Here is a 16,028-nt window from a genome sequence, read left to right as displayed (position 1 = left end):
CTTATCAAGCATCTTGATCTATCTCTATAGATCTTGATGCTCAATATGTAAGTAGCTTCACCGAGGTCTTTCTTTGAAAAACTCCTTTCAAACATTCCTTTATGCTTTGCAGAATAATTCTACCTTATCTCCGATCAACAATATGTCATTCACATATACTTATCAGAAATGTTGTAGTGCTCCCACTCACTTTCTTATAAATACAGGCTTCACCGCAAGTTTGTATAAAAACTATATGCTTTGATCAACTTATCAAAGTGTATATACCAACTCGAGCTTGCATATTTTGTTAGCACCTTTAGGATTGACAAAACTTTTCTTGTTGCATCATATACAACTCTTCTTTAATAAATCCATTAAGGAATGTAGTTTTGTTTATCCATTTGCCAGATTTCATAAAATGTGGCAATTGCTAACATGATTCAGACAGACTTAAGCATAGATACGAGTGAGAAACTCTCATCGTAGTCAACACCTTGAACTTGTCAAAAACCTTTTTGCGACAATTCTAGCTTTGTAGATAGTAACACTACTATCAGCGTCCGTCTTCCTCTTGAAGATCCATTTAATCTTAATGGCTCATCGATCAATGGGCAAGTCAATCAAAGTCCATACTTTGTTCTCATACATGGATCTCATCTCAGATTTCATGGACTCAAGCCATTTCGCGGAATCTGGGCTCATCATCGCTTCCTCATAGTTCGTAGGCTCGTCATGGTCAAGTAACATGACCTCCAGAACAGGATTACCGTACCACTCTGGTGCGGATCTCACTCTGGTTTACCTACGAGGTTCGGTAGCAATTTGATCTGAAGTTACATGATCATCATCATTAGCTTCCTCACTAATTGGTGTAGTAGTCACAGGAACATATTTCTGTGATGAACTACTTTCCAATAAGGGAGCAGGTACAGTTACCTCATCAAGTTCTACTTTCCTCCCACTCACTTCTTTCGAGAGAAACTCCTTCTCTAGAAAGGATCCATTCTCAGCAACGAATAACTTGTCTTCGGATCTGTGATATAAGGTGTACCCAACATTTTCTTTTGGGTATCCTATGAAGACGCACTTCTCCGATTTGGGTTTGAGCTTATCAGGTTGAAACTTTATCACATAAGCATTGCAACCTCAAACTTTAAGAAATGACAACTTAGGTTTCTTGCCAAACCATAGTTCATACGGTGTCGTCTCAACGGATTTAGATGGTGCCCTATTTAATGTGAATGCAGCTGTCTCTAATGCATAACCCCAAAACGATAGTGGTAATCGGTAAGACACATCATAGACCGCACCATATCTAATAAAGCACGGTTACAACATTCAGACACACCGTTACACTGTGGTGTTCCAGGTGGCGTGAGTAGTGAAACTATTTCACATTGTTTTAACTGAAGGCCAAACTCGTAATTCAAATATTTTACTTCTACGATCATATCGTAGAAACTTTTATTTTTGTTACGATGATTCTCCACTTCACTCTGAAATTCTTTGAACTTTTCAAATATTTCAGACTTGTATTTCATCAAGTAGATATAGTCATATCTGCTCAAATCATCTGTGAAGATCAGAAAATAATGTTACCTGCCGCGAGCCTCAATATTCATTGGACCACATACATCAGTATGTATGATTTCCAACAAATCTGTTGCTCGCTCCATTGTTCCGGAGAATGGAGTCTTAGTCATCTTTCCCATGAGGCATGGTTCGCAAGCATCAACTGATTCATAATCAAGTGATTCCAAAAGCCCATCAGCATGGATTTTCTTCATGCGCTTTACACCAATATGACCTAAACGGCAGTGCCACAAATAAGTTGCACTATCATAATTAACTTTGCATCTTTTGGCTTCAATATTATGAAAATGTGTATCACCACGATCGAGATCCAACAAACCATTTTCATTGGGTGTATGACCATAGAAGGTTTTATTCATGTAAACAGAACAACAATTATTCTCTAACTTACATGAATAACCGTATTGCAATAAACATGATCCAATCATATTTATGCTCAACGCAAACACCAAATAACATTTATTTAGGTTCAACACTAATCCCGAAAGTATAGGGAATGTGCAATAATGATCATATCAATCTTGAAACCACTTCCAACACACATCGTCACATCACCCTTAACTAGTCTCTGTTTATTTTGCAACTCCCATTTCGAGTTACTACTCTTAGCAACTAAACCAGTATCAAATACCGAGGGGTTTCTATAAACACTAGTAAAGTACACATCAATAACATGTATATCAAATATAGCTTTTGTTCACTTTGCCATCCTTCTTATGAACCAAACACTTGGGGTAGTTTCGCTTCTAGTGACCAGTCCCTTTAAAGTAGACGCACTTAGTCTCAGGCTTAGGTCCAGACTTGGGTTTCTTCATTAGAGCAGCAACTTGTTTGCCGTTCTTCTTGAAGTTCCCCTTCTTCCCTTTGCCCTTTCTCTTGAAACTAGTGGTCTTGTCAACCATCAACACTTGATGTTTTTCTTGATTTCCACCTTCGCCGATTTTTGCATCGCGAAGAGCTTGGGAATTGTTTTCGTCATCCCTTGCATATTATAGTTCATCAATAAGTTCTACTAACTTGGTGATGGTGACTAGAGAATTATGTCAATCACTATTTTATCTGGAAGATTAACTCCCACTTGATTATAGTACCCAGACAATCTGAGCACATGCTTACTGCTTGAGCTATTCTCCTCCATCTTTTAGCTATAGAACTTGTTGGAGACTTCATATCTCTCAACTCGGGTATTTGCTTGAAATATTAATTTCAACTCCTAGAACATCTCATATGGTCCATGACGTTCAAAACGTCTTTGAAATCCCGATTCTAAGCTGTTAAGCATGGTGCACTAAACTATCAAGTAGTCATCATATTGAGCTAGCCAAACATTCATAACGTCTGCATCTGCTCCTGCAATAGGTCAGTCACCTAGCGGTGCATCAAGGACACAATTCTTCTGTGTAGCAATGAGGATAAACCTCAGATCACGGACCCAGTCCGCATCTTTGCTACTATCATTTTCAACTTAGTTTTCTCTTGGAATACATATAAAACATAGGGAAGCAATAACGCGAGCTATTGATCTACAACATAGATATGCAAATACTACCAGGACTAAGTTCATGATGAATTCAAGTTCAATTAATCATATTACTTAAGAACTCCCACTTAGATAGACATCCCTCTAATCCTCTAAGTGATCACGTGATCCATATCAACTAAACCATGTCTGATCATCACGTGAGATGGAGTAGTTTCAACGGTGAACATCACTATGTTGACCATATCTACTATATGATTCACGCTCGACCTTTCGGTCTCCGTGTTCCGAGGCCATATCTGTTATATGCTAGGCTCGTCAAGTTTAACCTGAGTATTCTGCGTGTGCAACTATTTTGCACCCGTTGTATTTGAACGTAGAGCCTATCACACCCGATCATCACGTGGTGTCTCAGCACGAAGAACTTTCGCAACGGTGCATACTCAGGGAGAACACTTGTACCTTGATAATTAGTGAGAGATCATCTTATAAAGCTACCGTCGAACTAAGCAAAATAAGATGTATAAAAGATAAACATCACATGCAATCAAACTATGTGACATGCTATGGCCATCATCATCTTGTGCCTTTGATCTCCATCTCCAAAGCATCGTCATGATTTCCATCGTCACCGGCATGACACCATGATCTCCATCATCTTGATCTATATCAATGTGTTGTCACATGGTTGTCTTGCCAACTATTGCTCTTGCAACTATTGCTATCGCATAGCGATAAAGTAAAGCAATTATTTTGCGCTTGCATCTTATGCAATAAAGAGACAACCATAAGGCTTCTGCCAGTTGCCGATAACTTCAACAAAACATGATCATCTTATACAACAACTTATATCTCATCACGTCTTGACCATATCACATAACAACATGCCCTGCAAAGACAAGTTAGACGTCCTCTACTTTGTTGTTGCAAGTTTTACGTGGCTGCTATGGGCTGAGCAAGAACCGTTCTTACCTACGCATCAAAACCACAACGATAGTTTGTCAAGTTGGTGCTGTTTTAACCTTCGCAAGGACCGGGCGTAGCCACACTCGGTTCAACTAAAGTTGGAGAAACTGACACCCGCCAGCCACCTGTGTACAAAGCACGTCGGTAGAACCAGTCTCGCATAAGCGTATGCGTAATGTCGGTCCGGGCCGCTTCATCCAACAATACCGCCAAACCAAAGTATGACATGCTGGTAAGCAGTATGACTTATATCGCCCACAACTCACTTGTGTTCTACTCGTGCATATGACATCTACGCATAAAACTTGGCTCGGATGCCACTGTTGGGGAACGTAGTAATTTCAAAAAAATTCCTACGCACACGCAAGATCGTGGTGATGCATAGCAACGTGAGAGGAGAGTGTTGTCTACGTACCCTCATAGACCGACAACGGAAGCGTTGACACAACGTAGAGGAAGTAGTCGTACGTCTTCCCGATCCGACCGATCCAAGTACCGAATGTACGGCACCTCCGAGTTCTGCACACGTTCAACTCGGTGACGTCCCTCGAGCTCTGATCCAGCAAAGTGTTGAGGGAGAGTTTCGTCAGCACGACGGCGTGATGACGGTGATGATGTTCTACCGACGCAGGGCTTCGCCTAAGCACCGCTACGATATGACCGAGGTGGAATATGGTGGAAGGGGGCACCGCACACGGCTAAGGAACGATCACGAAGATCAACTTGTGTGTCATGGGGTGCCCCCTTGCCCCCGTATATAAAGGAGGGAGAGGGGGAGGTGCGGCCGGCCCAAGGGGTGTGCCTGGAGGAGTCCTACTCCCACCGGGAGTAGGACCCCCCCTTCTTGCCTTGTTGGAAAAGGAAGGGGGAAGGGAGAAAGAGGAAAGGGGGGCGCCGCCCCCTTCCTTGTCCTATTCGGACTAGGGGGGAGGGGGTGCGCGGCCTGCCCTGGCCGGCCCTCCTCTTCTCCCTTAGGTCCCATGTAGGCCCAATAACCCCCGGGGGTTCCGGTAACCCCCAGGTACTCCGGTAAAATCCCGATTTCACCCGGAATGTTTCCGATATCCAAATATAGGCTTCCACTATATCAATCTTTATGTCTCGACCATTTTGAGACTCCTCGTCATGTCCGTGATCACATCCGGGACACCGAACAACCTTCGGTACATCAAAACACAAAAACCCTAATTACGATCGTCACCGAACTTTAAGCGTGCGGACCCTACGGGTTCGAGAACTATGTAGACATGACCGAGACACATCTCCAGTCAATAACCAATAGCGGAACCTGGATGCTCATATTGGATCCTACATATTCTACGAAGATCTTTATTGGTCAGACCACATAACAATATACGTTGTTCCCTTTGTCATCGGTATGTTACTTGCCCGAGATTCGATCGTCGGTATCTCAATACCTAGTTCAATCTCGTTACCGGCAAGTATCTTTACTCGTTCCGTAATACATCATCCCACAACTAACTTATTAGTTGCAATGCTTGCAAGGCTTGAGTGATGTGCATTACCGAGAGGGCCCAGAGATACCTCTCTGACAATCGGAGTGACAAATCCTAATCTCGAAATACGCCAACCCAACAAATACCTTCGGAGACATCTGTAGAACACCTTTATAATCACCTAGTTACGTTGTGACGTTTGGTAGCAGACAAAGTGTTCCTACGGTAAACGGGAGTTGCATAATCTCATAGTCATAGGAACATATATAAGTTATCAAGAAAGCAATAGCAACAAACTAAACGATCAAGTGCTAAGCTAATGGAATGGGACAAGTCAATCACATCATTCTCCTAAGGATGTGATCCCGTTAACCAAATAACAACTCATGTCTATGGTTAGGAAACATAACCATCTTTGATCAACGAGCTAGTCAAGTAGAGGCATACTAGTGACACTCTGTTTGTCTATGTATTCACACATGTATTATGTTTCCGGCTAATACAATTCTAGCATGAATAATAAACATTTATCATGATATAAGGAAATAAATAACAACTTTATTATTGCCTCTAGGGCATATTTCCTTCAAATACTAGAACCACCCTACAACCCAGGATCTACCACTATGGCACCATGCTCATGCGTTGCCATGGAAAAATAAAGATATGAATAGAAATGTTCGTCCAAAGCATGAAAAATTTATGTTCATTATTCGTCCAAAGATATGAATAAAAATACGTTCTCTCCTCTTCCCTCCCTCGCGTGCACATGCCTGATTCATGGTACAAATTTATGCCCCTCACTTTCTATATGCTATACCTCGAACTGCTGTTAGATCACCAAATTATCACTTCTATGCTCCACTAAACCAAATGAAAGAGAGGGCATATCAAGCTAGAACCTTGAGTTTCCGTTCAAAAGTTGGATCCATGAGCTAAATACGATAACCCAAAGAGATAACCTGGGGGAAATAGTTTGCTCGGAAAATTGCCCATGCCCCATTTTACTAATAAAGGCAAAGTACCCGCACAAATAAGGTTTGATACAAAAAAAAGGTAAAACAAAGGTCAATGGGGGCAACCGGACAATTTAGCCCAAAAAACAACAACGATAAGTAGCAGCAAGCAAGCGAAACAGACGAGGCTATACGTCGGGCCACCTCCTATGACCATTGCTTAGGGCATCAAGCTCGACCCTATCCTTGCGTCTAGTGAGCGGGCGCTATTGCTAGGTAGGATATAAAGTTGGAGGTATGATAGAAGTGCTCTACCTCAAGGTTGGTTACATGTACATGAAGTCACCACATATGTGTGACTGTATTATTTGTCAAACAATTGGTTACGGATACGGTACTACAAGCTTTTTTTGTTCATGGCTTCTATTTTTGTAATAAAAATATGATTTTGTTCATCCTATGATGCAGAAGTCTGACACACTTTTTCCTATTATCTAAAGTATTATAGGAAATGATGGATGTTGGTTTATTTATGTTGAAACCCTCAGAGTCGCATGGTCCAGGAGGAACTTCTGCAACACACGATTGTTTGGGAGTTGGAACCTATGCCAACAATTACATGTCATATCTACATATAATGGGTCCCACCGCAAGATCGACGGACATTGGCCTCATGTGCGGAAGATCTTGTTGAACCAGAACCAGAAAAAATCAGTTTGTACCATAGATGATCCGATATATTTTGAATGATATGTCTTCCCGTTGTGTCTTCTTAATAAATAGTCAGATTTATTTTCTACATTTGCCCCCTTCCCATGACCTACAACATAGCTTCAAAACTCATTAATTGACGAGATAAAGAACCATCCTTACTTGTTGGTCACACAATAGAGTGCCAGTTCATTATGACACTTCTTTTATATGAGACCAATAGGTGAAGCAACTTCCGTATGTATGTCTCCTTCATTTATATGGATAGAACATGTGAGGAGGGGTTGATCGATGGAGATGGGAAGCGTCGATGATTTAGTGACAACAAATGATGGGAATGAGATACATCCGAAATGTACGCGAGAGAACATCGTCAACATCACGCTACCCAAACAGATAAGGAGCGCCGTGGCTATGTACACATGTACGTACTTGTGATGTCTTCGATTACCGATCGACTTGTTGCGGTACTAGTACGTGTAAGAGGATCATAGAAAGATTATCATTCAGGGATGCATTCCCCCTGAACTTTGCATGTCTTGAAGTCAGTTCATACCAATTCCATTGATATGCTTCTCTTCTGATGCTTTTTCAGATCCAGATGAATTTCAGTTGCCGGCAATCACCTTCTCTTGATATATCTTGCATTTTAAGATAGAAAAGACATTTAAGATAATTTATAGGAGGAAATAATGGTGCAAAATGGACGTATCATAGCCAGGTACCCTCCCCGTGTCGACGACGTCCATGGTGTTCAGTCAAATACCATTGAGCTTATTTTCGAACTTCATGTTGTTTTTTAGAGTAGGAAGGATGGCAGGGTACTCGATCATGGAGGATAAGTTGTTGTGCAATGCGTGGTTGGGTGTATCCCGGGTTTCGTAGGCAGGGGCAGAAGGGGGCTCTTCTGGTAGCATGTGCGTGGTTTGTTTCACGCACGAAAGCACATTACGCCCTACGACATGCACATCATCCATGAACCCAATATGAAGTCGTTAGTGTATCGATGGTACACCATCCAGACCACCGTCGTCAACTTCTGTAAAGCGATTGATCGGCTGGAAACAATGTGGCCATTGTGCGCGACAACCGTGAAGATCGTAAGTTTTGCTTATTATTGCTCAACTTGTTGATTGATTTATTCATTCCTCGATATTTTTTTGAAGATAAAAGGAGGCGCGGGGCCGCCCTTATATTTCAAAACAGGCTGTGGCCTGAGTAACAGAACATGAGGTTAGTAAGGTGCACGGTGGTGCAACTTCACAAAAAGAGAGGAAAGAGGGTGCAGGGGGGGGGGCAGAGATTACAACACAAGGAAAAAAGGACTATCCAACTAGTAAATTGTGTTGGGGAACGTTGCAGAAAATTAAAATTTTTCCTACGGTTTCACCAAGATCCATCTATGAGTTCATCTAAGCAACGAGTCAAGGGAGAGAGTTTGCATCTACATACCACTTGTAGATCACGAGCGGAAGCTTGCCAAGGGGATGGTGATGATGGAGTCGTACTCGAACGTGATTCGGATCACCAATGTCCAAGTGCTGAACGGACAGCACCTCCGCGTTCAACACACGTACGGGACGGGAGACGTCTCCTCCTTCTTGATCCAGCAAGGGGGAAGGAGAGGTTGAGGAAGATTGCTCCAACGGCAGCACGCCGGCGTGGTGTTGTTGATGCAGCAGTACTCCGGCAGGGCTTCGCCAAACACGTACGGAGGAGGAGAGGTGTTGGGGAGGGGAGGGGCTGCGCCTTGGGTTGTGGTGTTGCAGCCCTCCCCTCACCCCTCTATTTATAGGGGAATGGACAAGGGGGGGCCGGCCCCTCTAGATGGGATCTAGAGGGGGGGCGGCGGCCAGGGTGGGGGAACTTGCCCCCCAAGCAAGGGGGGCGCCCCCTTTAGGGTTTCATCCCCAACCCTAGGCACAAGGGCCCAAGGAGGGGGGCACGCCCAGCCCACCAGGGGCTGGCTGCTATCCCATGCGGCCCCATGTGGCCCCCCGGGAGGGGTGGCCCCTCCCGGTGGACCCCCGGAACCCCTCCGGTGGCCCCGGTACAATACCGATAAGCCCCCGAAACTTTCCGGTGTCTGTATAACAACTTCCCATATATAAAACTTCACCTCCGGACTATTCCGGAACTCCTCGTGACGTCCGGGATCTCATCCGGGACTCCGAACAACATTCGGTAGTCACATACTAGTCTTCCTAACAACCCTAGCGTCACCGAACCTTAAGTGTGTAGACCCTACGGGTTCGGGAGACATGCAGACATGACCGAGACAACTCTCGGGCAATAACCAACAGCGGGGTCTGGATACCCATGTTGGCTCCCACATGCTCCTCGATGATTTCATCGGTTGAACCACGATGTCGAGGATTCGATCAAACCCTGTATACAATTCCCTTTGTCAATCGGTACGTTACTTGCCCGAGACTCGATCGTCGGTATCCCAATACCTTGTTCAGTCTCGTTACCGGCAAGTCACTTTACTCGTACCGTAATGCATGATCCCGTGGCCAACACCTTGGTCACCTTGAGCTCATTATGATGATGCATTACCGAGTGGGCCCAGAGATACCTCTCCGTCATACGGAGTGACAAATCCCAGTCTCGATCCGCATAACCCAATAGATACTTTCGGAGATACCTGTAGTGCACCTTTATAGTCACCCAGTTACGTTGTGACGTTTGATACACCCAAAGCACTCCTACGGTACCCAGGAGTTACACGATCTCATGGTCGAAGGAAGAGATACTTGACATTGGCAAAGCTCTAGCAAACGAACTACACGATCTTTGTGCTATGCTTAGGATTGGGTCTTGTCCATCACATCATTCTCCTAATGATGTGATCCCATTATCAACGACATCCAATGTCCATAGCCAAGAAACCATGACTATCTGTTGATCACAACGAGCTAGTCAACTAGAGGCTCACTAGGGACATATTGTGGTCTATGTATTCACACGTGTATTACGATTTCCGGATAATACAGTTATAGCATGAATAAAAGACAATTATCATGAACAATGAAATATAATAATACTTTTATTATTGCCTCTAGGGCATATTTCCAACAGTCTCCCACTTGCACTAGAGTCACCAATCTAGTTACATTGTGATGAATCGAACACCCATAGAGTTCTGGTGTTGATCATGTTTTGCTCGCGAGAGAGGTTTAGTCAACGGATCTGCGACATTCAGATCCGTATGTACTTTGCAAATTTCTATGTCTCCATCTTGAACATTTTCATGGATGGAGTTGAAACGACGCTTGATGTGCCTGGTCTTCTTGTGAAACCTGGGCTCCTTGGCAAGGGCAATAGCTCCAGTGTTGTCACAGAAGAGTTTGATTGGCCCCGATGCATTGGGTATGACTCCTAGGTCGGTGATGAACTCCTTCACCCAAATCGCTTCATGCGTTGCCTCCGAGGCTGCCATGTATTCCGCTTCACGCGTAGATCCCGCCACGACGCTCTGCTTGCAGCTGCACCAGCTTACTGCTCCACCATTCAACATATACACGTATCCGGTTTGTGACTTAGAGTCATCCGGATCCGAGTCGAAGCTAGCGTCGACGTAACCCTTTACGACGAGCTCTTCGTCTCCTCCATAAACGAGAAACATGTCCTTTGTCCTTTTCAGGTACTTCAGGATATTCTTGACCGCTGTCCAGTGTTCCTTGCCGGGATTACTCTGGTATCTTGCTACCAAACTTACGGCAAGGTTTACATCAGGTCTGGTACACAACATGGCATACATAATAGATCCTATGGCTGAAGCATAGGGGATGACACTCATCTCTTCTTTATCTTTTGCCGTGGTCGGTGACTGAGCCGAGCTCAATCTCACACCTTGTAACATAGGCAAGAACCCTTTCTTGGACTCATCCATTTTGAACCTGTTCAAAATCTTATCAAGGTATGTGCTTTGTGAAAGACCTATGAGGCGTCTCGATCTATCTCTATAGATCTTGATGCCTAATATATAAGCAGCTTCTCCAAGGTCCTTCATTGAAAAACATTTGTTCAAGTAGGCCTTAATGCTGTCCAGAAATTCTATATTATTTCCCATCAAGAGTATGTCATCTACATATAATATGAGAAATGCTACAGAGCTCCCACTCACTTTCTTGTAAACGCAGGCTTCTCCATAAGTCTGCATAAACCCAAACGCTTTGATCATCTCATCAAAGCGAATATTCCAACTCCGAGATGCTTGCACCATCCCATAAATGGATCGCTGGAGCTTGCATACTTTGTTAGCGTTCTTAGGATCGACAAAACCTTCTGGCTGCATCATATACAGTTCTTCCTTAAGACGCCCGTTAAGGAATGCCGTTTTGACGCCCATCTGCCATATCTCATAATCATAGTATGCGGCAATTGCTAACATGATTCGGACGGACTTTAGCTTCGCTATGGGAGAGAATGTCTCGTCGTAGTCAATCCCTTGAACTTGTCGATAACCCTTAGCGACAAGTCGAACTTTATAGATGGTAACATTGCCATCCGCGTCCATCTTCTTCTTAAAGATCCATTTGTTTTCTATCGCTCGCCGATCATCGGGCAAGTCTGTCAAAGTCCATACTTTGTTTTCATACATGGATTCTATCTCGGATTTCATGGCTTCAAGCCATTTGTTGGAATCTGGGCCCGCCATCGCTTCTTCATAGTTTGAAGGTTCACCGTTGTCTAACAACATGATTTCCAGGACAGGGTTGCCGTACCACTCTGGTGCGGAACGTGTCCTTGTGGACCTACGAAGTTCAGTAGCAACTTGATCCGAAGTACCTTGATCATCATCATCGTTTTCCTCTTCGGTTGGTGTGGGCATCACAGGAACATTTTCCTGAGCTGCACCACTTTCCCGTTCGAGAGGTAGTACTTCATCGAGTTCTACTTTCCTCCCACTTACTACTTTCGAGAGAAACTCTTTTTCCAGAAAGCATCCGTTCTTGGCAACAAAGATCTTGCCCTCGGATCTTAAGTAGAAGGTATACCCGATAGTTTCCTTAGGGTATCCTATGAAGACGCATTTTTCCGACTTGGGTTCGAGCTTTTCAGGTTGAAGTTTCTTGACATAAGCATCGCATCCCCAAACTTTTAGAAACGACAGCTTAGGTTTCTTCCCAAACCATAATTCATATGGTGTCGTCTCAACGGATTTAGACGGTGCCCTTTTTAAAGTGAATGTAGCTGTCTCTAGAGCGTATCCCCAAAATGATAGCGGTAAATCGGTAAGAGACATCATAGACCGCACCATATCCAATAGAGTGCGATTACGATGTTCGGACACACCGTTTCGCTGAGGTGTTCCAGGCGGCGTGAGTTGTGAAACGATTCCACATTTCCTTAAGTGTGTACCAAATTCGTGACTTAAGTATTCTCCTCCACGATCTGATCGTAGGAACTTTATCTTTCGGTCACGTTGATTCTCCACCTCATTTTGAAATTCCTTGAACTTTTCAAAGGTCTCAGATTTGTGTTTCATTAAGTAGACATACCCATATCTACTTAAGTCATTAGTGAGAGTGAGAACATAACGATATCCTCCGCGAGCCTCAACGCTCATTGGACCGCACACATCGGTATGTATGATTTCCAACAAGTTGGTTGCTCGCTCCATTGTTCCGGAGAACGGAGTCTTGGTCATTTTGCCCAGGGGGCATGGTTCGCATGTGTCAAACGATTCATAATCAAGAGACTCTAAAAGTCCATCAGCATGGAGCTTCTTCATGCGCTTGACACCAATGTGACCAAGGCGGCAGTGCCACAAGTATGTGGGACTATCGTTATCAACTTTACATCTTTTGGCATCTACACTGTGAACATGTGTAATATTACGCTCGAGATTCATTAAGAATAAACCATTGACCATCGGAGCATGACCATAAAACATATCTCTCATATAAATCGAACAACCATTATTCTCAGACTTAAATGAGTAGCCATCTCGTATTAAACAAGATCCAGATACAATGTTCATGCTCAAACTTGGCACTAAATAACAATTATTAAGGTTCAAAACTAATCCCGTAGGTAAATGTAGAGGCAGCGTGCCGACGGCGATCACATCGACTCTGGAACCATTCCCGACGCGCATCGTCATTCGTCCTTCGCCAGTCTCCGTTTATTCCGCAGCTCCTGCTGTGAGTTACAAATATGAGCAACGGCACCGGTATCAAATACCCAGGAGTTACTACGAGTACTGGTAAGGTACACATCAATTACATGTATATCAAATATACCTTTGGTGTTGCCGGCCTTCTTATCCGCTAAGTATTTGGGGCAGTTCCGCTTCCAGTGACCCTTCCCCTTGCAATAAAAGCACTCAGTCTCAGGCTTGGGTCCATTCTTTGACTTCTTCCCGGTAACTTGCTTACCAGGCGCGGCAACATCCTTGCCGTCCTTCTTGAAGTTCTTCTTACCCTTTCCCTTCTTGAACTTAGTGGTCTTATTGACCATCAACACTTGATGTTCTTTCTTGATTTCAGCCTCTGCTGACTTCAGCATCGAGAACACTTCAGGAATGGTCTTTTCCATCCCCTGCATGTTGTAGTTCATCACAAAGCTCTTGTAGCTTGGTGGGAGCGACTGGAGGATTCTGTCAATGACCGCCTCATCTGGGAGGTTAATATTCAGCTGGGTCATACGGTTATGCAACCCAGACATCTTCAGGATGTGCTCACTGACAGAACTGTTTTCCTCCATCTTACAACTGTAGAACTTGTCGGAGACATTATATCTCTCGACCCGGGCATGAGCTTGAAAAACTAGTTTCAGCTCCTCGAACATCTCATATGCTCCGTGATGCTCAAAACGCTTTTGGAGCCCCGGTTCTAAGCTGTAAAGCATGCCGCACTGAACGAGGGAGTAATCATCAGCGCGAGTTTGCCAAGCATTCATAATGTCTTGGTTCTCTGGGACGGGAGCGTCACCTAGCGGTCCTTCTAGGACATATTGTTTCCTGGCAGCTATGAGGATGAACCTCAGGTTCCGGACCCAGTCCATATAGTTGCTGCCATCATCTTTCAGCTTGGTTTTCTCTAGGAACGCGTTGAAGTTCATGTTGACATGAGTGTTGGCCATTTGATCTACAAGACATATTTGCAAAGGTTTTAGACTAAGTTCATGATAATTAAGTTCTAATCAAATTATGAACTCCCACTCAGATTAGACATCCCTTTAGTCATCTAAGTGTTACACGATCTGAGTCGACTAGCCCGTGTCCGATCATCACATGAGACGGACTAGTCATCGTCGGTGAACATTCTCATGTTGATCGTATCTTCCATACGACTCGTGTTCGACCTTTCGGTCTCCGTGTTCCGAGGCCATGTCTGCACATGCTAGGCTCGTCAAGTTAACCCTAAGTGTTTTCGCTGTGTAAAACTGTCTTACACCCGTTGTATGTGAACGTAAGAATCCATCACACCCGATCATCACGTGGTGCTTAGAAGCGACAAACTTTAGCAACGGTGCACAGTTAGGGGAGAACACTTCTTGAAATTTTGTAAGGGATCATCTTATTTACTACCGTCGTCCTAAGTAAACAAGATGCAAAAACATAATAAACATCACATGCAATTATATAGTTGTGACATGATATGGCCAATATCATATAGCTCCATTGATCTCCATCTTCGAGGCTCCATGATCATCTTGTCACCGGCATGACACCATGATCTCCATCATCATGATCTCCATCATCGTGTCTTCATGAAGTTGTCACGCCAACGACTACTTCTACTTCTATGGCTATCACGTTTAGCAATAAAGTAAAGTAAGTTACATGGCGTTCTTCAATGACACGCAGGTCATACAAAAAATAAAGACAACTCCTATGGCTCCTGCCGGTTGTCATACTCATCGACATGCAAGTCGTGAATCCTATTACAAGAACATGATCTCATACATCACAATTCATCATTCATCACAACTTCTGGCCATATCACATCACATGATCAATCGCTGCAAAAACAAGTTAGACGTCCTCTAATTGTTGTTGCATCTTTTACGTGGCTGCAATTGGGTTCTAGCAAGAACGTTTTCTTACCTACGAATAACCACAACGTGATTTGGTCAACTTCTATTTACCCTTCATAAGGGCCCTTTTCATCGAATCCGCTCCAACTAAAGTGGGAGAGACAGACACCCGCCAGCCACCTTATGCAACTAGTGCATGTTAATCGGTGGAACCGGTCTCACGTAAGCGTACGTGTAAGGTTGGTCCGGGCCGCTTCATCCCACAATACCGCTGAAGCAAGAAAAGACTAGTAGGGGCAAGTAAGTTGACAAGATCCACGCCCACAACAAAATTGTGTTCTACTTGTGCAAAGAGAACTACGCATAGACCTAGCTCATGATGCCACTGTTGGGGAACGTTGCAGAAAATTAAATTTTTTTCCTACGGTTTCACCAAGATCCATCTATGAGTTCATCTAAGCAACGAGTCAAGGGAGAGAGTTTGCATCTACATACCACTTGTAGATCACGAGCGGAAGCTTGCCAAGGGGATGGTGATGATGGAGTCGTACTCGAACGTGATTCGGATCACCGATGTCCAAGTGCTGAACGGACAACACCTCCGCGTTCAACACACGTACGGGACGGGAGACGTCTCCTCCTTCTTGATCCAGCAAGGGGGAAGGAGAGGTTGAGGAAGATTGCTCCAACGGCAGCACGACGGCGTGGTGTAGTTGGTGCAGCAGTACTCCGACAGGGCTTCGCCAAGCACGTACGGAGGAGGAGAGGTGTTGGGGAGGGGAGGGGCTGCGCCTTGGCTTGTGGTGTTGCAGCCCTCCCCTCACCCCTCTATTTATAGGGGAAGGGACAAGGGGGGCTGGCCCCTCTAGATGGGATCTAGAGGGGGGGCGGCGG

Source organism: Triticum aestivum, chromosome 1A (assembly GCF_018294505.1).
Source record: "Triticum aestivum cultivar Chinese Spring chromosome 1A, IWGSC CS RefSeq v2.1, whole genome shotgun sequence".
Classification (NCBI taxonomy): domain Eukaryota; kingdom Viridiplantae; phylum Streptophyta; class Magnoliopsida; order Poales; family Poaceae; genus Triticum; species Triticum aestivum.
Note: the sequence above shows the minus strand (reverse complement) of the source record.